The sequence below is a fragment of the Canis aureus genome, chromosome 2 (genome assembly GCF_053574225.1).
Source record: "Canis aureus isolate CA01 chromosome 2, VMU_Caureus_v.1.0, whole genome shotgun sequence".
Lineage (NCBI taxonomy): Eukaryota > Metazoa > Chordata > Mammalia > Carnivora > Canidae > Canis > Canis aureus.
The window spans coordinates 52,368,353-52,390,774 of record NC_135612.1 but is presented as its reverse complement, the minus strand read 5'-3'; the positions used below and the strand labels follow the sequence as shown (position 1 = coordinate 52,390,774).

The following is a 22,422-nucleotide window of genomic DNA, read 5'->3' as shown; positions in this document are numbered from 1 at the left end:
TGTTTGTGTGGATGCAGAGTTCCTGACCATGGTGGGGCAGAGCCTGGAAGAACATAACACATATTCTAGCAAGGGAGTCCTGCACTGGGCAAGGGGTAGAGCTTGTGGCCTCTGAGATCCCCTTACCTCTAAGAGTTATGGTTTGATGACCCTGTGTTATATACTGAATTGTGTCTTCCCAGGTTCCTATGTGGAAGCCTTAACCTTCAACTTGATGGTAATTGGAGACAAGGCCTTTAAAGAGGTTGTTTGGTTAATGAGGTCATAAGGGTGGGGCCTTAATCCAATAGGACTGGTGTTCTCTCTCTTTTTTTTTTTTTAAAGATTTTTATTAATTTATTTGACACAGAAAGAGCACAAGCAGGGGGAGTGGTAGACAGAGGGAGAGGGAGAAGCAGGCTGCCCCCGAGCAGGGAGCCCAACATGGGGCCTCGATCCCAGGACCCGGAGATCATGACCTGAGCTGAAAGCAGACTTTTAACAGACTGAGCCACCCAGGCCCCCTGGACTGGTGTTCTTTTAAGAAGAGGAGACACCAGAAATGTGCACACAGTGAGAAAAGGTCAGGTGAAGGCACAGCGAGAAGCTGGCCTTCTGCAAGCCAAGGAGAGAGGACTCGGGAACACCAAATCTGCCAACACCTCAATCCTGGACCCCTGGCCTCCAGAACTGTGAGAAATAAATTTCTGTTGTTTAAACCCCCAGTCTGTCGTACTTTGTTATGGTAGCCCTAGCAACCAAGACACCCTGACTGGAAGAGTGTTCATCTTAGTTGACATCACCATCTTACCTGGCTCAGCGCCCATGGAGAATGGTTATGACTGATGTTGCAACCTGATGGCTCCATAGACCCTTTCCCTCTAATTCCTGCATCTTCCTTCATCCAAAGGTGATTCTTTGGAGCAAACATCACTTTCTTTTCCTGCCTTCCTATGGATTATTTTTCTGGATTCTGGAAGGTTTCTGTGACTCATTTGAGGGTAGCCTTGGTCAAACTGAGAAATTGCACATATCTGGAAGTCTCCTGGCCATGGTGTATAGTGGAAAGAGTCTGAGACCTTTGTGAAGGGCACTTAAAATACTTCATGCAACACAGATTTCTCTTGGATTTACTTTTCTTACCTCGAAGCAAAGAGGAAGAGTAGATCAAGGATGGCATGGCAAAGTTCAGAGATGACCAGTTCTAGTCAATTCCAAGTGGCTATGATGGGCTAGTGGGAAAGAGTCCAATGCCCAATTAGCATGTCTGTGGAAGTGCTGGAGAAAAAGAAAGGTAGTCCGTATGTCAGGTGTCTACCATTACAGAATCAGATGAGCTTTAAGGGCTCTTCCATCCCCAAGTTTCTAGGACCCTTGTGCAAACCTAGGATCCAACTGTCCGCTGATATTGTATCTGGAGTCTTATCTCTGTCCTCCCTGGACCATCACACCCTTGCAGTCTGCTGCTGCTGCTGCTGCTCCTTCATTGGCTCTCCTTCTGCCCCAGCACCTTCATGAAGTTCTAGGGTTGCCCACTGCGAGTGTCCCTCTCACCACTAATTACAGCATTTCTTCTGAGCCTTACTGTTCGCAACTCGTTTTGCTCTTCTATCCCTGGCTTCCCACTGGGATGCAACTCTGATTTCGTTAGGACTTGCTCTCTTGCTGGTGGCCCTCAGCTGAAGACCAGCCACGGAACTGGAAAATCATTCCAACCTTTTGAAATTCATCTTCACCATGATCCAACTCGTAAATGTGTGTGTGTGGTGGGGTGTGGATTTTCTTTTCTTTTAAAGAAAAGAACGGTGTGTGTTTGTGTGTGTGTGTGTGTGTTTTCCAACAAAAGCATTTCAAACGCTCATTAGGCAAAAATAATCTATTTTACACACACTGTAATTGTTCTACCTAAGATGAAATATGTTATTTTTCTTAAGTAAAGCTACAGGCAGTTTATTAGCAGAGCTAATTAACCCACAATCAGCAACTGGCTCACCTCTAATCACAACCTGCTTGCATTCTTCGCAGGCAATGTGGTGGTGCTACAGCACTTATATTTATAAATATGTGCAATGCAATATGAACTATATTTATGCGGACAGCACCAATTTTTTTAGCCACAAAATCTGACCTACCTAAAACAGATGGTGAGAAAACTGGACCGCAGGTCTGGGCCAGAGGCTGAGGCCCCTCATCCCTTTAGCAAGAATCTTTCCTTTTATTATTATTATTATTATTATTATTATTATTATTATTATTTACTTTTTAGCCTGTTAGGTGCCTTTTCCTCCTAATGTATATTTCTGGGTGAGTTCTTGGAGGCCTTGTGCATTGGTTGTTGCAGTCTCTTCCACACCTCCCTCAGATCCTACTGCAAGAATGGGATACGGGCAGACCTGAGGAATTTGGGGGGTGTCCTGGCTAGTGGAGGTTGTTTGGGGAAGGTGAACAGGTCTGCTGAGGCTTGAAGAAAGATCAAGATTGAAGGAATTCCTCCAAGCAGCAGAGGAATACTGCCAAGTCAGGTAGAAGTTGTCCTATTGGTGGTAGGTGGCACAAATTAGCTTGAAGTTTGATAGTATATCTGTCAGAGACCCAGAAATGCTTATGCCTTGATTTGACCACTATGTTTTTGCAGGATTTCAAAATATTTCATGGGAGCAAAGAACCAAGTTATAAGCGTCTGGGCTGATGGTGGATTCTTGCGGTAAAGGATACCTAGAAGCATGAATGCAAATCTTGGGTGTTTACTACTTATGGCCAACCGAACAGACAAAGGCATTGAATAAAGGGATGGTCAGGTCCCAAGGGGTTCCTCTGCAGACATTGGAGGGAAGAGGAGCTGAGTGTGGACACACAGCCTTTACAAAACACAGCGACCCAGTGCACAGGACCCAGTTAATGTTTATGCCTGGACCAGTCAGACTGTCTCTTCTTGATAGTGGGGTGATGGTGAGATCAGTGGAAGGTAAAATGCTGTGGATTCTAAGCCCTCAATAAATTCTTGCCTGAGGAATGGGGGGGAAGAAGGGAGGGAGGAAGGGTGGAAGGAAGAGAAAGAAGGAAAAGAAGAAAGGAAAGACTCTGAATCTTCTGTGTCAGACAATATGTCAACAACTTTTTAAAAATTTAAAAAAAATTTTTTAAAGATTTTATTTATTTATTTAAGAGACAGAGTATGATGGGGGTGGGAGGGAGGGCAGAGGGAGAGGGAGGAGCAGACTCCCCACTAAGCAGGGAACCCAGCCTCTGGTCTCCATCCGAGGACCCTGAGATCATGACCCAAGCCAAAGGCAGACACTTAACTGAGCCACCTACGTGCCCCTCAATCATTTAAAAAAAAAAAGAAAAAAAAAAGATTTGCTTATTTATTACTTTTTAGAGAGAGAGAGAATGTGCAAGTGGGTGGGGGGCTAGGCAGAGGGAGATGGAGAAGCCCAAGCAGACTCCCCACTGAGTTTGGAGCCTGACGCAGGGCTGGATCCCAGGACCCTGAGGCCATGACCCAAGTACAAAACCAAGAGCCAGACACCCAACCGACTGAGCCACCCAGACTTCTAACATATCAGCCACTTTTACATCAACTTTCTCACTTAATTCTTCACCCTGTGAGTAGAACATATTACTGTCATTTTGTGGAAGTACAATTAAGGTAAAAAATCTAAAAAAATAAAATAAAAAATCAGCATTTGGACCCACGTCCATCCAGATCTCTTTGTACCTATCATTTTTCAGTTGGGACATGTCTGTTGTCTATTGGATAATGAAACCACAAGGTGCTAAGTGCACTTCTAATCCAGACTTACATTCTCTATATCCTTTTGGCAAAACTTACCTGTTGGTTCAACCAGGGGGGCTGTCAAAGGTCTCACAGAATCTCTAATTCTATCAAACCTAGCCCCTTCTATGAGGCCCAGGTGACTTCACATAAGTTAAACGAGAATGTCAGGTGTAGTGTTTATTTCCCAATGGACCAGCATAGGCATACTCTCCAGGTAGGTCTTGGCTTCCTGGCTAAACCAATAGTGCTCTTGTGGTGACAGGATAGAGGGTGTGGGATTTTGCTGGCCTTGTACAGTGGGAAGAGACTTCAGGAGAAAGAAATGGGAACATTCAGTAGAATGTTTGTGCCAGGTTTTCCTGATGTCTCCCTGTGGGCTGGGATTGGTCAGGTAGGGGAACTGACTCTCCGGGATAGTGTCCATGCCCCTTCTCTGGCCTGTTGATTTTTTAAGACCAGGACTGGAAGCACCTGGGGTCCAAAGGTGAATGCAGATCATGGCATGAAGCCAAAGGGTGAGTCTCAGAAAACTGTCCAGGGAATGCTGAGTTAGGGCTAGTGAAGCATCCATAAAGTGCTGGAGGTCTGGGCCAAGTGGAATCCAGGCACAATAATAATTCACATAGAGGGTGCCTGGGTGGCTCAGTTGGCTAAAGTATCTGACTCATGATCTTGGCTCAGGTGATGATCTCAGGGTCATGAGATGGAGCCCCACATAGGGCTCCACAATTAGTGTGGAGTCTGCTTGAGAGTCCCTCTGCCCCTCCCCCCCCAACTTGCATGCTCTCTCTCTCTTCCTTCCTCTCTCTCTTTCATAAATAAGTAAGTAAATAAATAAATAAAATTTAAAAACAAAAACAAAAAACCAACTCACATAGAACCTAGGAATGACCAGAGCAAGGACTAATGGCTCAGAATGGGTGCTCTGGAAGTTTCACAAGCAGGATTCAATGTTTCCTGACAGTTTATGAGTGAGTGTGTCTATGAGTATACTTGGTTCACTCTTTTGGGTGAGAGTCTTCAGAACAAAACTCAATTCTTTTTAAGGCCACATCAATTCATTCAGGGAAGACTTTATTTTCTGAGACTGGGGCAAGATATCATATACTTAACCCTACAATGCCTTCTTTAAAATCACCATTCTGTAATATTATGAGGTTTGGTTGGAAATGAGAGGAGAGGTAAGCAATGAACAGGTAGCCAAGTTATTCTTTGGGTCCCAGGACCACCTCTCTCTGTGTTGGGGAGTTTTCTGGGTGGAGCCATTATCTGATTCCTTGTTTTTTTCTTCATCAGAAAAGGATTTTAACAGGAAGCTTGGGGCACCTGGGTGGCTCAGTTGATTAAGCGACTGCCTTCGGCTTAGGTCATGATCCCAGGGTCCTGGGATGGAGCTGTGTCAGGCTCCCTGCTTGGCAGGGAGCCTGCTTCTCCCTCTCCCTCTGCCTGCTGCTCCCCCCACTTGGGCTCCCTTTCTCTCTCTGTCAAATAAATAAATGAAATCTTAAAAACAAAATGTTAAAAAAAAAACAAACAGGAAGGTTTACCAGATGTGTGAGGAGTGAGCAGCTCATTCCCCAGAGATTTAATTCAAGTCTGCCGGCATTATAGAGTGCTGGGTGTATACTTAGAAAAACAGATTTGCTTCTCTGAACTTGACCTTTCCTAAGTATGAAATAAAGCAGGTGAGCTGACCACCTGAGTAAGAACAGAAGCACCACAGTTAGGAGGTTTGCCCATGAAATACCTTCGAAAGCTATGTTGCACAGTTGAAACTCGAAGATATGACCAGTGAAATAAACTGGTCACAAAAGAACAAATACCATATGGTTCCACTCATATGAGGCACCTAGAAGATTCAGGTTCAGAGAGTCTGAAAATAGAGTGGTGGTTGACCAGGGCTGCGGGCAGGAGCGGATGGGGCGCCAGTGTTTAACGGGCAAGGAGTTTCCATTTGGAAGATGAAAAAGTTCTAGAGATGGATGGTGGGGATGGTTGCACAGCAATGTGAATGTTCTTCACCGAAGAACATGTGCCACTGAACTGCACACTTAAAAATGGTTAAAATGGTAAATTTTATGTTATGTGTATTTTACCACAATAAAAAAAAAAAAAAGGCTGTGTTGCCCATAGTTGGGCTATAAAGTCAAGAAGCCCAATTTACAGGCCTGGGAAATGTTAGTAAATAAGTTAATAGTTTAACCACTGTCCTTGACAATGCTAATCATGGCCTAAAATGACTTTTTGGCTACCAGTTCTTAAATCTGAAAAATAATAATGAAATCCATTTTTATAAAAAAAATAATATTTTCTCATAATCTCATTGCATTTAACAAACAACAGACAGATCACAACTTAGCGCAGTGATAAACTATTCACAAAAGTCCCTAGTGCACAAAGCAGGATGGTATTAGAATTTTTTGTCACTACCCAGAGCTCTAGGAGAGTGTAGTAAAGGGGAGAGGCCATGGCTACCGTGTGATGCTGGGCCCCAAACACAGAGTCCAATGTTGGAGCTTCGTGTCTTTAGCCCCGGCATATGGCCTGGGCTTCCATCAAAGTGTGTCTCCCTCACAATAGGAGGGGAACTTCCCTCGTGGTTTAGTCTGCAGGGTGCCCCATTGGGTCAGCCCCAGAAATACTCTAGGAAGCCTTCTGTCTGGCCAATGGCTTCTCTGCTCCACTAACAAGCAGCAGCCAGAGACAACCTGTTTGGGCCTCTTTAATGTACCTGGAGTATCTGAATAAATCAGAGCCTTTTGGGGGCAAGTGACAGCCACTAAACCCTAGTGGCTGACCCTCAAATAAATGTACAATTGCAATGTCACAAATAGCTGGCTCCAAGAGCTCAAATAATGCCGTCAGCTCTCTCTCTCTCTCTCTCTCTCTCTCATTCTCTCACTTCACGGTTAGTTTCTTTGTCATTTGGCTACTTCTCTCTCAACCAGGCCCTCTCAGCATGGTGGCCCTTGGTAGCAGTTGGCATGATGTGAATTTCTTTTTCTTGGCAGGATTTACTCTTAAGCCCATGCATGAGCCACTGGTGTGGCCAGGGGGATGGAGTACTCTGAATGGCCAGACCCCAGCTACCTGCCTACCTCTGAGGCCAGAAAGCAGAGCCAGCATGCCCCCCACCCCTCAGTCATGGGCTGGGCATGAGGGAGGATGTGGTCACTGAAGGAGCAGTGGGCACTGTCACCAGAACAGGGAGCGGAGTTGGGTCAGTGTGACGACAGACATACCTTTCAAAGTCCATTCACGGTGTGTGCAAGATGGGCCAGAGAAGCTTTCCTGGGTGTAGGATTTCTCCAAGCTGGTGTCCACCCTGTCCTGTGCTGCCCCTCCCCCTCCCACGGTCTGTATCTTCCCTAGTTTCTGCATCCTGTTTTGGCTGTCCTCCTTGGCTCCTGCTCTCTCTCCAGCCCTGGGGGTGGTGATCCCACTTCAGATCATCTAGTCTGGCCAGAAACTCACCTTCCCTCTAGGGAAGACTCCCAGCATCTGTCCTCTGCATCCACATCTTGCCCTGGCTCAGGCCACCTGACAAGAGCGGGGAGCCAAGCTCAGGGCTGCAGGGATGGCATCCTAGTTTGGGGGAATTCATCCTTTGGAGACTTCGGTCTCGCCTCCCTTGTCCTGCCACAACTCAAAGCCTTAACCCCCGCCCCAAGCCCTCCCGAGTGATTTTCTCCATTTGTCAGGTCCCTGTTGTGATAGGTGGCATTTGTTGTTGGGTGGTGTTGGTTTGTTATTTTCAGTCTGCTCTGTGCACTGACACTTCCCAGAGGTGCGGGCACATTCTAAAATAATGATCTCCCTGTGTTCGAGAGAGTCTGACCCCTCTGCAGTGGCTGCAGCGGCTCTGGCCTAGGGGAGGAGACCCCATGTTGGAGTGGCTGGCAAGAGCCCCTTGGTATAGAGGAGGATGTCTGGCAGGGGTGCAGAGAGCCTGGGCTAGAAAGGAGAGGAGAGGGAAGGGAATGCAACAGGTCTCGGTTGATGGGTCTCAGAGATGCTGGTCTGTGGGGAAGAACCCTGGTCCCCCTCACATGAGCCTGTCACTGAGGACATCAGGTCCAAGGAAGCATACTCATGATGTCTACACTCAGCAGGTGTTCCAGAAGAGTGGTGGCTGACTTACCCTGGAGGGTCTGGGCAGGGAGGGGTGGGTAGGAAACAGGAGTCCCAGGTCATGGATGCTCACAGATGAGCCCCTCACCTTTCTGGCATCAAAGCATAGGGGATTATCCTATCATTGGAAGGTGGTTCTAAGTCCATGCTGGTGGCATATGCTCTACCGGGTTCAGCTCTTGTCACAGGCAGGTTCCTGACCCCAAGGCGTCCTGTGTCCCTCCCCGAGGCATTATCGTGGCTACTGGTGAAGGGCCTTTCCCCATAGTGGACCATGTGCCTATCACTCCTGGAAAAGGAGGGCCTTGGGGCTCTTTGAAGACATCCCACCCCCTTTTTCCTCCTCTCTTCCCCGAAGGCCACCCTCCTGCAGTTGGCCAGGGCCAGGGCAGGGCCATGGTAAGTCATCTCATTCATAGTTCAGTAATATCTTACTTAACATGCTACAACTCCCGAGCTTAAGGTGATGCTCCTTTGATTGTAAGGCAAGATGTTTGTGGGGTCCGAACAAGCTTGCACATAAGCTCTGGGGTGAGACCGGCATGGATGCAAGGACTGGTGTCACTCCCTTAGCTTCTGTGAGCTTCAGCTTCCTCATCAGCAAATTCAGGTGGCAGAACCATCTTCCTTTTAGGCCTGTTGCAAGGATTAAACAAAGCGAATGTTTATTCCCTTGGCAGACATTTGTTAAGTGCCTAGTACATGTCAGACACTGTTTTAGTGCTTTGCCACATTGAACAAAACAGCTCTAGTGGACGGAATGCATATAATGCACATCAGAGAGCTTGCAGGGGGCAGATTTTTGAAGAGAGAAAGGGGGCACCTGGATTGCCCCACACAGCAGGCCATTGCTTCTGGAAGTGTTCCCATTGTTGTGGATGCTCTTGGGTCCCTGATGCATCCCACCTCCGAGAGGCTGGACTGAACAGGCCTTGCCACTAGGTGTGGGGCAAGGTCTGTTGTCTTGCCCCCTATTCCAGCGTGAACACAGCCCTGGTTGACCAGAGGGCTGGATTCCCAGGGCTTCCTGAGCCTCCTCCCACAAGCCTTTAGGATCTTGTTCTTCAAGCCAAAGCCAAGTGAACACAATGGTGTATGATACCACAGCCCAGAGCCAGAGAGAGCTGACTGGATAGACTTCTTCTCTCCCAAAGAGTAGGCTAAGATCGTCTCTTGCTGCTTGCTGCTCTGGATATGTTCTCTCTCACACACACACGCACACATACACCATTTCTCACACCCTGGCCCACACTTCCCAGTGTGGTCCTCTTTGGATGCTAACACTGACCATAACCATAGCCAAGCATGGCCTGCTCACGTACTGTCAGAGGCAGGTGGGGAATGGATGGGAGGAGTTTCCGGATTCAGAGAGACAGAGAATCCAGTTGACTAGCCATTGAAGAAGATTCCTTTTGGGGTCAAAGCAATGAAGCAGGGCCTGGAGGGCTGCCTCCTCCCTGTGGCCTTTGCAGGTGACAGGTAACACCCTGTTTCAGGCTCACACCTCCTCTTTGCCTGGATGGTTCCCACCTCTAAGGCTTCACTCCAGAGGTGGTCTCTGAGCCTCCCTGACTCTGTTTCCTACTAGGAAGGGAGCTGAGATACTAAGGGGTGGAGGAGAAATGGAAGATTTGAGGAGCCAGTGAGGTAGCCCGGAAAGGAGGGGACTGCCCTCCTGGGACAGGATTTCCCTGTTTTTCTCATGTGCCTCCCTGGGAGGCAAAGAGCAATCCTCTGACCAGGGGGCACTGGGCTCCTCCCACAGAGACCAGGCCTTCTCCCCCCACCCCTCCTCTGCTCCCCCCACCCCTTCCCTGGCTTGTCTCCCTACCATGGTCAGAAACTCAATTTGCAAAGATTTCCCCTGGCCTGGGCAATGGCTCCCTTACCTTGTCTCTCTGGCTACTGCTGAAACCAGCTCCTCCCTTCCCTGTCTCCTTTCAGATTTCTTGGATGAGATTGATTCTCTTTAAGCCTCTCACCCTGATGCAGCTCAGAGCAGTGGGGCAGTGAACCTTTTCATCAGCCAACTGTCTCCCCCATCTGATGAGCAGTGTCCATTAAACCCTCAGATCTGGTGCCTGTGTGTGTGTGCGTGTGTGAGGTGATGTATATGGCAGGTAGGAAGGAATCTGAGGGAGGTAGGCACAGTTATGTACAGTCTGTCCCTGCAGGCCAGGCTGGAGCAGAATACAGCAGCAGGCTCTCCTGTGGTCATCTGCATGGGCTGCCTCTTCCCCCTGGAAACCAGTGGAGGCCAGCAGAGGGAGTTCCCATACTTGGAGGACGAGGAGCAGATATTTCAGGCAAAACTCAGGCTCGAAGTGTAAATTCCTCTCAATCCCTCCTTCTCTGTCTCTCTCTCTCTCTCTCTGCATTCCTTCGAGTTCGTTGACAGGTATTTCTCATGTCTGTCATTGGTTTCCTTCGGGTTCCTATGGCCATGAGCATACCACCCGAACCTGCAGGTCCCCATACGCAGTTTGCCACAGTGACCTCCCAATAGAATCCTTTCCCTCTCCTCTTCCTTCCCCCTGGTTCCTCAACCACCCAGGGTTTCCAGAATCTGTCACATTCTTGCTCTCTCACCTGTGTCTCGACTGACTCTCCCTTCCACCTCCCCTGTGCTTCCTGTGTATCTGATTCCTCCGTTCATTCAAGTCACTGCTAAAGTTATGTTCCCTGCATCAAGTCTCCACTGGCAACTTGCCTCGTGTCTGCCACCTTGGGTTGCCAGTCTGGGCAGCATGGACTTTGGGGCATGAGTTACTCGCTGTGTGATGGGGAGCCAGTTTTTTGTTTTTAACTTTTCTAAGCCTCATCATTCCCATCTGGAAGTGGAAATAGAAGTACCTACCTCATAGGATCATTGTAGGGAATCCATGAGATAATGATGTGGAGATCCTGGAAGAGAGATGGACACGTAGTAGGGTCTCAGTTGCTAGAGGCTCCTTTCCCCTTCGTGGATATATCTTATTTCTCCAGGGAGATTTTAAAGCTCCAGAGAGTAGCAGCTGGATCCTATTTTATCTTGAGATTCCCAGCACAGAGCAAGTACTATGGGCAGAATGTGTATATCCCCTACAAATCATAGATTCAGTCCTAACCCCCAGGGTGATGGAGTTTGGAGGTGGAGCCTTTGAAAAGAGAGTAGGTTATGAGAATGGAGCCAACACGAATGGGTCAGTGCCTTTATAAGAGAGACCCCCCCACCCACCCAAGAACTCCCTTGCCCCTTCTGCCCTCTGAGGACACAGTGAGGAAATGACTGTGTATGAATCAGGAAGAGGTTGTTCACCTGGCACAGGATCTTGGATTTCCCAGCCTCCAGAATGATGAGAGGTAAATGTTTGTTGTTTGAGCCTCCCCATCTATAGTGATTTGTTACAGCAGCCAGAACTAAGACAGTAAATGCTCAGTGAATGTGGTTTGCACCCTTTGACCTTGCTCCTGACTACCTCTCTAGGGTTTTCTCTCTCTGCTAACTCTTTTGTTCATACCAGCTGTCTTGAACTATCTACTGTCCCTCTAGAATAGGTTTCTTGAATTCATAACCTTGGCACCATTGACATTTGGGGCTTGAAAATTCTTTGTTTTGGGATGGAGACTGTCTTGCACAGTGCAAGGTGTTCACCAGCATACCTCGCCTCTTTCCATTGGATGTCAGTGACATCACCAAGTGGTAATGATAAAAAATGACTTTGGACATTGCCAGATATCCCCTCAATGGCAAAAATGAGCCCAGTTGAAAATCACTGCTCTAGAGCTTTGTTTTCTCTCATGTTTTGATGCCTTGGATGTAGTGGCTTCTGCTTAACACTGACTTCCCTAGTTCACCTATCAAACTCCTAGTTACCTTTGGAAACTCAGCGGTGAGCACCTGGGAGAAGATCCTTGATCTCCACTCTGATCCCCACAGAGCCCCCTTTTCTAAATCCCATATCTTTGCCTGCTTCCCATTGTGCCATTCCTCATCATTCCCTATTATAACAAAAATAGTTGTCTATTTTTGTGTCACTCTCTTGTCCACTGTGATTTGACCTCTTCAAAGCAGAATCTGCCATGTATTTGCCTTTTTATCTTTGGCACATAATATAGGATCTGGAATACAGGAGGTGATCAAAACATGTTAAGTGATGAATGGAAGAATTGATGGAAGGCTGGATGAATTGATGGATGGTTGGATGGGTGAGTTGATAGATAAATGTACAGGTAGGTGGATGGGAGAGCAGTTGCATGGAAAGGTGACTTGGTGGATAGAAGGATGGTTGCATGGGTTTTATAAATAAATTAATAAATAGGTGAATGAATAGGCATGTGGTTTGATGAATAGATGGGAGGATAGATAGATGAATGCGTGAATGGATAAATGGATGAGCAGATAAATAGGTTGGTGGGTAGATGGTAGGTGAATGGGTGCATAGGTGCGTGGACAGGTGAATGTTTGAGTGAATTAACCCAGTTAAAGGATAAAAGGAATCTATGAATGGGTGGATGAATGGATGGAAGTTGAGCCATTGAGCAGGTCAAAGCCAATGAGTATGGAATCCAGATTTCTCACTACCAATCTGCTACTCATTGGAAAAGCTTGCCCTGCCCTCTGCTACTGGGGTTCAAGACAATACAGCCAGGGACTGGCAAAGTTTCTCATGTTGCACAGTAGGAAAGGGCCTAAGTACATATAAGCAGTTTCTGAAGTCAAGAGAGCCTGCACATGATTCCTAGTTCTGCAAGTATCTAGCTGTGTGATCCTGGGTAAGATGCAGAACACCTCTGAGCCTCAGTTCCTCAACTGTAAAACAAAAACAGTACTGATTCTCATGGGATTGATGTGCAGGCGAAATAAGATAATCCGCATAAAACACACAGCATGATGTCTGCCATAAAGCAAGCTCCAACAGTTATTAGTTCTTTTTTCAGTTATTAGTATTAATATCATTAACATCTTGGTCATGATCATGTTTATTATCACCTCCCTGTACCAAGGATCTGTGACCCAGTGTAGAATGATAGAACTTGAGAGGTCATCTGGCCCAGTACCTTCTCACAATGCAGACCCCAAGGTTTAGTGGTGAAATGACCTGTCCAAGTCCTTGCCACTGGGGTGTGACAGAGCTGGGGGACTGAAGGCCCTATATTCCTTCTCACTGTCCTACATGCCTCTCTTGAGAGCCCACACTATGGTATCCTAAGTAGATGTACCACTTCCTACTGGGGTGACTGCTTCTTCCTGGGGTAAAGGGTCTGCACTTCAGTGCCCCCTTCCTTCTGGTGGGTGAAGTTTTACCTTGCTCACCTCCATAATGACCTGCTGGTCTCCTCAGTCACTCTGGAATCTGTTGTTCTTTCGTTCTGAGCTAAATGAGGTAGCAAAACAGGTAGAAACACAGGTGACCTACGGGCCCTATCAGAGCTTCAACTTCCTCATCTGTCAAATGACAACAGGGATGTTTCCCAGAGTTATCTCAAAGATAAAGTCCATAGCACACTGCCCAGCGCATGGCGATGACTCAGCAGATGTTAGTTCCCTTCGCTTTTCTGAGAGGTTGGGTCTTGGGAGCCGTGGGGTGTCAGGCCAAGATAGTCTTATTCTGGATTCAAAGCAGGAAGAATGGTTCAGGACTCACAGCTGAGTTCCAAGAGGAAGAGAAATGAAGAGATAGATTCTGGAAAAGTCAGTGGCAAAGAACAGCACCCAGCACGAGGGAGCCAGAGCCCAAACCCCAGTGCTAGACCCACTAGTGAGTCTACCAGCCCAGCTGGGCTCTGGACCAGGAGCAAAAGTGTTAATCTGCCTAAATCAGCAATGCAGGACTCACATCTAGATGCCAGGCTCCAGGCTCCCAGGAACCAGGCGAGGAGGAAGCTTCCTAAATTAGAATCAGAGTGCAAAGCTGGGGTCACACCTCGAGCAAGGGTCAAGCGGGGGAGCTGCTGCAGTCGGCAAGCCAGGGCCACTCAGACAGACTGGTGGGGAGCAGCCACCTTTGCCTCTGTTTACCAAGACCTGTGACCTGGAGGGCACACAGGACTCAGCTGAGGGAACCTGACCCCTCACCCCACCCCACCCCACAGCACCCCCACCTGGCCTCTGATGGAACAGATGCCCATTTAGCTTCCAGCAGAGAGAGAGAGGGACCAGGGTGAAGGAAGGGAGCTGGGGAGGGCCTGAGCTAGGGGACAGGCAATTAAAGCTACCTGAGCTGCTAGCTGCAGTGGGGATGCACATCCTCCCCCTTGCCGGGGAGAGGGCCCTTCATTAGCAGCCGAGCAGTTGCTGCTCCAGCACCTTGGTGCACCCTCGGGAGGTGGGGGCTGGAGACCAGCCTCAGGTGCCATGGCTGCTGATTAATAAAAACACACAGAAGAGAGCTGGCCTCACTCCTCTCAGCTAGCTATTCCAGACATCGGAGGCTCCTCCAGCACTTTTCCCAGAACACTCCATCCATGCCCAGGGCAAGGGACAGGCCATGGCTGGCCTCCTATCACTTGACCAAGGCACCTGGGAGGCCTCTGGACCCCAGTGCGTTTTGCAGAGCTTTGAGAAAGGAAAGTGAGCCCCCAAAGTTCTGGTTTTAATCTCATGACAAAGGATGTCTGATCAGTAGGGCCAGGTTGAGAAATGAAGATATTTTTGATTTATAGTCTGAATTTTTTTAAAGATTTTATTTACTTATTTGAGAGAGAGAGAGCACAAGCGGAGAAGCAGAGGGAGGGGGACAAGCAGACTCTGTGCCGAGCACAGAGCCTGATGCAGGGGTTGATCCCACAACCCTGAGATCATGACCTGAGCCGAAATCAAGAATTGGAGGATCAACCAGCTAAGCCACCCAGGTGCCCTATAGTCTGTATTTTTGAAAAATATTCATGTTCATCTGTCTTGTACACATATGCATATATATGCAATCAAGTTGAAAGGATAACTAACAGAGCCTTGTTCTTGGTGTACTGGCGCTGTGGTTGGCTGGATCCTGGAAGGCAGGCCCTTCATGTTCCTTTTTGTCTGAGACCCTAAACCCAAAACACTGGGACTCTGGTTGACTTCATATATGCCAGGCACTGTCCACTTGAGGGGGTGAAACAGAAACCTGATGTGGTCCAAAGCAGCCTGAAATGTTCCAGAAAAGAGGCAGTTGCTCTGGTTCCTGGAGAAGCTCTGGCTGGAGTTTAAATTTCAGCTTCACATCTGTTGGAAGACAGAGGACACTCTGTGGATGGAATCTGAAGATGGATCTGTGTCCTTCTAGGTCCTGAGGGCCACCCCCTCTCTTGAAGGCAGCATCCACCTGGTGTCCTGTCTCTCTGGGTGGACTGGCTAATAAAGAACTGGGCCTTAGGGTCGCTGCTTGAGATTCATAGAGCCCTTGAGTACAGAGGGGGCTTGGAGACTTCTGGCTCTTCCTCCCCAGTTTATAAACTGGGAAAATGGACAGCTAGTATGAATAAAATCTAGTAATAATCTAGCAGAACCCAATGCAGAGAAGAGTCTTATCCTGAATCTGAGGCCTTCACAGGAGCTGATAGCTCCTGACTACTGAATGCAAAACTGTAAGGAATACATGCATTTTCCTAGGGAGTGGTTTTAGGGAGCTTCCACACATTTGCAAGGTGGCTGCAAGGAGAACTGGTCAGAATGACTGATCTAATGGTGGTGGGATCTAACAGGGAGCAGGGGTCTGAGCTGTCTTGTGTCACCAGCACTGTGGTGAGGGAGGAGGTCACTGGGCTACAGGCCAGCAAAGAGAAAGGGGGCTCCACAGGCAGCCCATATCTGCGATCTGACCTGTCTGAGCCCCCATCTAAACAGCACTGGCCCCTGGTCATCCCCATCCCCCCCTTTGCTGAGACGTGTTTGTGGCCAGACCAGAGCCCTTTTGTTAAGCAAACACAGCAGCCCTCCACTTAGCAGAAATAGCTCTGGAGCAGGGAGAGGGAGTGTGTCCACAAACCCATTTGCTGTTTAGGTGTCAGAAATAAATTTTACCACTGGAGTCTGTAGCATCTGATTAGTGAATTATTCAGTTGGGATATTGCGTTCCCTCTGACCTCATTAGTAACCCTGAGGTGAGAGGGATGCATTAGAGTAACCACCAGGCTGTCACGGAGGAGCAGAGTGGGGGCATTAAAGTGGATTAAAGTGCTTTACCAAGAACTACAGCACAACTCATAAAAACAGTGCATTGTTAAACCAGTGCTCAGCAAATAAACAGGCGGACGCCACTGGGGAGGGGAGGGAAGGGGAGGGGATCAGCAGGGCAGCAGAGTAGGGGGATGGGCACAGAGCCTTGCAGCTTTGTGGGCAGTCCTGCCTGCCGGTTGGTGGCACTGGGAACCCAAGTTGGGGAGAGGGTGGTCTCATGACTCAGTTGATTTTTATGTTAAACCCTTCTTCAAAGTACCTGACACTTTCCATTGTCACCCTCTTCTGTCAATAGGTCTTTTTTTTTTTTTTTTTTTTTGTCAATAGGTCTTAAAGCTCAGGAGAGTTGACAAATTTTAAGAGTCAACAAGACCTTATGGGACATCTACTGTGCTCTGGTCTCTAACCAGCTTTTCATTTCAGTAAAACATTGTTCTCCCTCTAGTTGATAAAGTCAGTTGGGAGGGTTCGAAGGCTGCTCCCATCCCCTCAGGGCTCCAGCTCAGCACCAGAAGTCCCCAGCCTGAACACAGCCTCTGTGTCTGGAAGGTGTGCTAGAAGGGTCTGGCTGGTTCATAGATCAAAGGGGGCATTGTGTGTAGGGTCAGAAGGTGGAGGAAACTAATCTTTTGTTCTTTGCTAGCAATTCATAATCCCTTTATGAGATTCTGGGGCCTTTGTGTGCTCTAAACCCTACTCTTGATTCTCAAATCAAGTTGACCAGAACTCTGGGGCTGGAACCCTACAGAATGAATGGAGGACAGAAAAGGAATGTTGAAGGGATAGCCACCCTTCTGCTTATCTGAATCGTGGGATCTCCAAACCTCCTGTCCATTGTTGGGGTGGTGGTGCTGGTGGGGAATGGAACCTGTTGCATAATCTTTAACACGCAGGATCTGTGCTTTCTTCCAAGGGAATCATAAGCAGCAGTGGGATTAGACAGACGGGAGCTGGTTCTGAAAGCTGATATCTAAGCCGTTGTTCTGAGACAGCAGAGCCCAGAGACTCATCTCTATCCATCACAGAGCATTGCTCACCCAGCTAAAGGTGTTTGGGTCTCCTCCTTGCCAAGGACTAGAACACAAGCAGGGAAAGGCAAGGAGGTGGAGAGCTGCAATCTCCCAGATCTGGATATATCTACACAGACCAAGATGGGGCAGCTGAGGGCACATCATCTCTCCTTTGTTTGGGGATGGGGCTCTGGGCTGGAGTTCAAGGCTGCCCCAGGAGACCCAAGCCCCAGTTAGTGACCGGTGTGTTTGCTCTTGTTTGCTCAGCAGCAGTCGCAAATGGATGCTAAAAGGCTTTGTGGTTCATTGATGGTCATACCCCTTTCCAGCCCATTCTTCATCCATTTCTTAGGCAAGCCACAAGCCCTCCATTGGCAGCCCCCACTGCTGCTCTCACTTGGCTCTGGGTCCTAAACCCTGCCTGTTCATATCCCTCCCCATCAGCAGTCCTGAGAACTGGAGCCCTTGCCCCGGGGCCTGGATATGTTTGGAGAACATCAGCAAGGCCAGGGGGCTCTGCTAGCTTTCCCCTTCACTCCAGAAGACAGCTTCTGGCTGAGCTCATGGTGACTAGGCAGGGCACATCCACATAGACACACAGAAGATCCCGTAGAGTAAGTAGTTCATTCAGGACACCCAAGAGGCACATAATCACACAAGGAAAGGAAGAGAGAGGGGCTATTGGGAGCTCCATTATCATTTCGCTTTGGAGCATATGGACCCCAAATCAGGGAGTGTCGTCTAGTTGTTGATCCCACTGCAAGTCCTATGTGGAATGACTGTGTGCCTGATGATGGGAGCTCCTTTTTACACACAGAAAGCAAATTCCCAACAATTTGGAGCAGAGGTAAAGGAAGCTGAAAGGATGCCTCTGGCCTGAGGATGCCCTGAGATGTTAATCTGTGCATCTGCTGCAGCACGGAATAAACTCAAAGACTTTGTGCTAAGTGGAAAGAAGCCAGTCACCAAGGACCACATACTGTAGGATTCCATTCGTATGAAAGATCCAGAATAGGCAAATCTATAGAGACAGGCAGATGAGTGGTTGTCAAGCACTGGGAAGGATGCATGTATTGGGAGATGATGGTTAAGGGATGTGGGGCTTCTTTCTGAAGCGATGAAATGTTCTGAAACTGACCTCAGTGATGATTGCCCAATTCTACAACTATCCTAAAATTTACTGAACTGCGTACTTTAAAGGGATGAATTGTATGCTATGTGAATTACATCTTAATAAAGCCATTAAAAATAATCTCAGCGCTTTTTTTCCCCCTCCCAGAGGGTGCTTTTCTCTTTCCCTTCTCCCACTGAAGTAGGTCCGTCACTCTGTACTCCTTTCCCTGGAGGAGAGATGGCAGGACATGTGAAAAGCCTGCATGTCTCATAGGATTTTCTGCTTCAAAAGCTTAAACCATTAGGCAAAGTCAGATGTGTTATGGAGAGATGAAAGGAAGAAGGATGAGATGCTTGGGTATAAACAAAGTATCTTGGAAAAGCAAAAAGGACAGCTAGATTCTCCACCGTGGACTGGAAAGAGATTCCCAGGCAGGAGAGAGGGGATAAAGGTGGGCCAGGTCCAGAGCAGTGCCCCTCCCCTGGTGAGGAGGCAAGACCCCAGACAGGTGTGTCTGTAGTTTGATGCATTTGGTGGAGGTTCTGCCTACTATTGATGCATAACAAACCACTCCAAATTTTGTAAAATAATCATTTTATTATGTTCACAGACTTTGTGGGTCAGGAATGCAGAAAGAGCACATAAGAAGTGGGTTGACCTTGCTCTGTGATGTCTGGGGGGAGTAGAAAGCTGGGGGTGACTTGCTGGCCTGGGACTGGAGTCATCAGAAGACTTTACTCGTACCTGGCAGTCATTGGCTGGGATCTCAGCTGGGACTCTGTCTGTGTTCTGTGGCTTCTTGCCTTCCTCATAACATGGTGGCTTAGGTTCCAAGAAAAGCATCCCATGAAAACCAGGCAGGGCTGCACCTGCCTTTGGGGTCACATGATGTCACTTGTCTCATAGCAACAAGACCTTCTTCACCTATTGATAGGAGGAGTTTCAAAGTCATTTTGTAAGAACATGTGGGAGGGAAGATATTATTGTGGCCCTCTTTGGAAAGAGAGCCTGGCACCTGGGACTATATGCAGCCTTGAAAAAGGGTCCTAGTCTCAAGCACTATGCAGAAGTAGTGAGCCATCAGACTCAAATGGGCCACACAGTAACAGTGAATATGTCAGTGGTAATCTGAGTGGACAGGTGGCTGCAGCATCCCTTACACTGCCTATCCCTCCATGGTGTCTTGGCACAGCAGAAGACCCAGAGACCCTGGCAGTCTGTTGGGCAGGAAAGCCTCACGAAGGAGGATTACATTTCCACCAACCAGGACAAAGGGGATTCAAGACTGGAAATAATGTAGAGTGTTCATATTAATGTTTGCAAATGTCTTGAACACTGGGGACTTTATGGCATGAGCTCCATACTCGTCTGCATTCATACCACAAAGTGGTAACCAAGGGGAAGAAGATACATTCAATCATGGAGTCAGGAGGAAGGCTTTCAGTCCTTCCCTCCCGCCCCCAACATCTCAGTGTCGTCCCCTCCCCATGGCATGGTGAGATTATGTGATGTGTGATACATAACCTATGGGATGTACTCTATAGTTACATGCCTGGAACATGGTGAAGCTCAATGGACATGAGCCATGGTCACTGTTCTGGAGGCCACGCAGCCAAAGGTTAGGTCTCAAGCTGGGAAGTGGCCCCACTTGAGTCTGAGGGAATCATATTTCTCCCCCCAGGCTCTAGAACATTATCCAGAGCCACTAATCTCTTCCCTGTCACATGACAACAACCTGCCTGTTGTTTGCTCCACGGTTCTCAATGAGGGGCAATTCGGTCCCTCAGGAGACAATTGGCAATGTCTGGAGAATTTTTCATTGTCACAACTGGGAGGGGATGCTACTGGCATCTCATAGTTAGAGCCCATGATGCTGCTAAACATCCTAAAATGCAGTCAGCCCTCTCAAAGAAAAATAATCCATCCAAAATGTCAGTAGTGCCAAGGATGTGAAACCCTTCTTCAGGTTTCCAACGAGAAATAAGGCCAATTTTGAAGATCCTTGTCCACTTTTACTCTCCCTAGGAGAAAGATGTCTCTGCCCTCACCCTAAGGTGCTAGTGATTTTTTTCCAGCATATTCTTGAAGGATGTTCCATCAGGCGAAGTTCCTTGGAAGTAATAGATTAGAACCAGTGGGTGATATCTTTTTTGCCTTTTGCAATCCTTCTTATGCTAAATATATATATTTATATAATTTTAAGGCATCATAAAATGTGCCTTCCTTTAGACCAAAAAAGTTATCCGAAATCAGTGTAAAAATATGACTGCCTGATGGGTTAAAGGATGGTGGGACCAGGATCCAGGTTACTAACCCTGGGGTTAGGGATAGTGAATTTGGTTAATTTTTGACCCTGGTGCAGAGATTAGCAGGAAGGAGTGAGGTCACAGGGGCTTAAAAGAGGGAGGGGGAAGCTTGTCAGAGGCTTTAGGAAGGAGAGGGGCCATTGGGAGAGGTTCTGTGCCAAACAGAGAGACCCGTCCCGAGAGTTGCAGGGCCCAGGGATGGGAAGACAGGTGAGGGGTGGCTTTGGGAAGCCCAGAAGCTAAGAATGGACTTGGTTTCCTTAGGGATCAGGGGAGGATGTAAGGAGAAAGAGGGAGAAGGTGGGAGGTAGACAGCACTGTCTGGAAACTGAGAGGACACAGGGGGAATGAAACAGAACTGCAGGGTTGGTGGGGACCCTGCGAATGACCCAGTGACCCAGGTCCCTACCTCTAGTCCTGTAGCTTGGTGTCCCAGACTGGCTGGCTGGGAGTGCAGGACCCCTACAGAAGGGACACAAAAGGAAGCAAAAGAGAAGCAAAAAGGGCCTTAGGTCAGGGTCAGAACATCTGAGACTGACCTCCAAGCTCCTAGAAGTCTGGGCATGGTCAGGGTGCAGCCTGGGAGCCTCCAGCCCCCTCCCCGCAAGCCGCTCCTTTATGTTCAAGGACGGAAGGGTTTTCTGTGCGACAAAGACACACATGGTAGAAGCCATCGGAGCTCCCCTCCCTCCCTTGGAGAGCCGCTGTCAGAAGCCCCTGTCTGTCCCCAGGGAAGACTGGCAGAGCGAGGGTGCGCTGGCAGGGACAGGAGGGGGGGGGCCCGGGAAGGCGGCGAGTGCTCCTCCCTGGCACTTGCTATTTCGGACTCACGGCAAGTCTGTTCCTCCTGGGTCTCTGCTCAAATGCGAGTGACAAGACTCCTCGCAGCGATCTCTTTACTTAACCCCTTTTGCTGGGCCATCTGTTCAGAACTCTGATGTATGCTTCTCCTCGGAGCAGGCGCCACATTATTCAGGCTCCTTGCCTGGCACCGACTCGGGCCTTCTCGGCTGCCCCTACCCCGCACAGCAAAACCCAACCACTTGCTCACGTCCTGACTGACATGGATACTAGCAACGCCTGTGGGCGAGTGGATCGTCGCTGAGCAAAAAATACCAGAGGCCTGCTTCCCTACTCATCTTCCCTTCAGCTCTTAGCTGTGCCTCACCTCCACCAGCTTCCCCAAGCTGGCTTGTAAAAAGGCCCCTCCACAGTGTCACCGCAGTGCCTAGGTTTCTCCATCACGGTCCGAGAAGAGCTGGGGCTGCCACTTGACATTTCACATCACTCCCTGATTCTCTGGAGAGTCTTTGAGGGGGCCGTCTCCCCCTCGATGGGTTTCTTAAGCTCTCCTAAAGCCTTGACCTCTCCGGGGCTTTAGATACACACTCCCTTTTTTCCTCACCTCCTTGGATAGTGCCATCACTCAGGATAGGCTTTCTAGGGCAGTTCTGTTCAACAGAATTTCTGCTATGATGGAAATGTTCTTCTATATATCTGCACTGTTCAATATGGTAGCCACTTGCCACATGTGGCTCCTGAGCCCCTGAAATGTGGCTGGTGGAGCCAAACAATTATATATATTTTAAGAGACTTTATTTATTTATTCATGAGAGGCACAGAGAGAGAGGCAGAGACACAGGCAGAGGGAGAAGCAGGCTCCCTGTGGGGAGCCCGATGCGGGACTCGATCCCAGGACCCAGGGATCGTGTCCTGAGCTAAAGGCAGATGCTCAACTACTGAGAACTACTGAGCCACCCAGGTGCCCTTAAGCAACTGTATTTTTAAAGTAAATAAATTAAATTTTATTTGGCTCAAATTTAAACTTACAATGGCACCAGAGCAGCAGCAACTCTACCTAGAAACGTGGTACAGATGCAGACTCTCAGGCCTTCACCCAGGCCTCCTGGATCAGAATCTCTGGGGGGTGGGGCCCAGCAATCTGAGTTCTAACCAGCCCTCCA

The 22,422-nt window shown here is 48.4% G+C and overlaps 1 long non-coding RNA gene across 1 annotated transcript; it reads right to left on the bottom strand.

The window, feature by feature from the left end:
* Positions 1–18,777: 18,777 nt before the first annotated feature.
* On the bottom strand, positions 18,778–21,515 carry LOC144290704 (uncharacterized). Its single transcript, XR_013358270.1, has 3 exons — positions 21,290–21,515; positions 20,868–20,920; positions 18,778–19,076 (listed from the first exon to the last, which is right to left on the bottom strand). It is a non-coding gene; the product is annotated as an uncharacterized LOC144290704 (long non-coding RNA).
* Between the last annotated feature and the right edge of the window lie 907 nt (positions 21,516–22,422).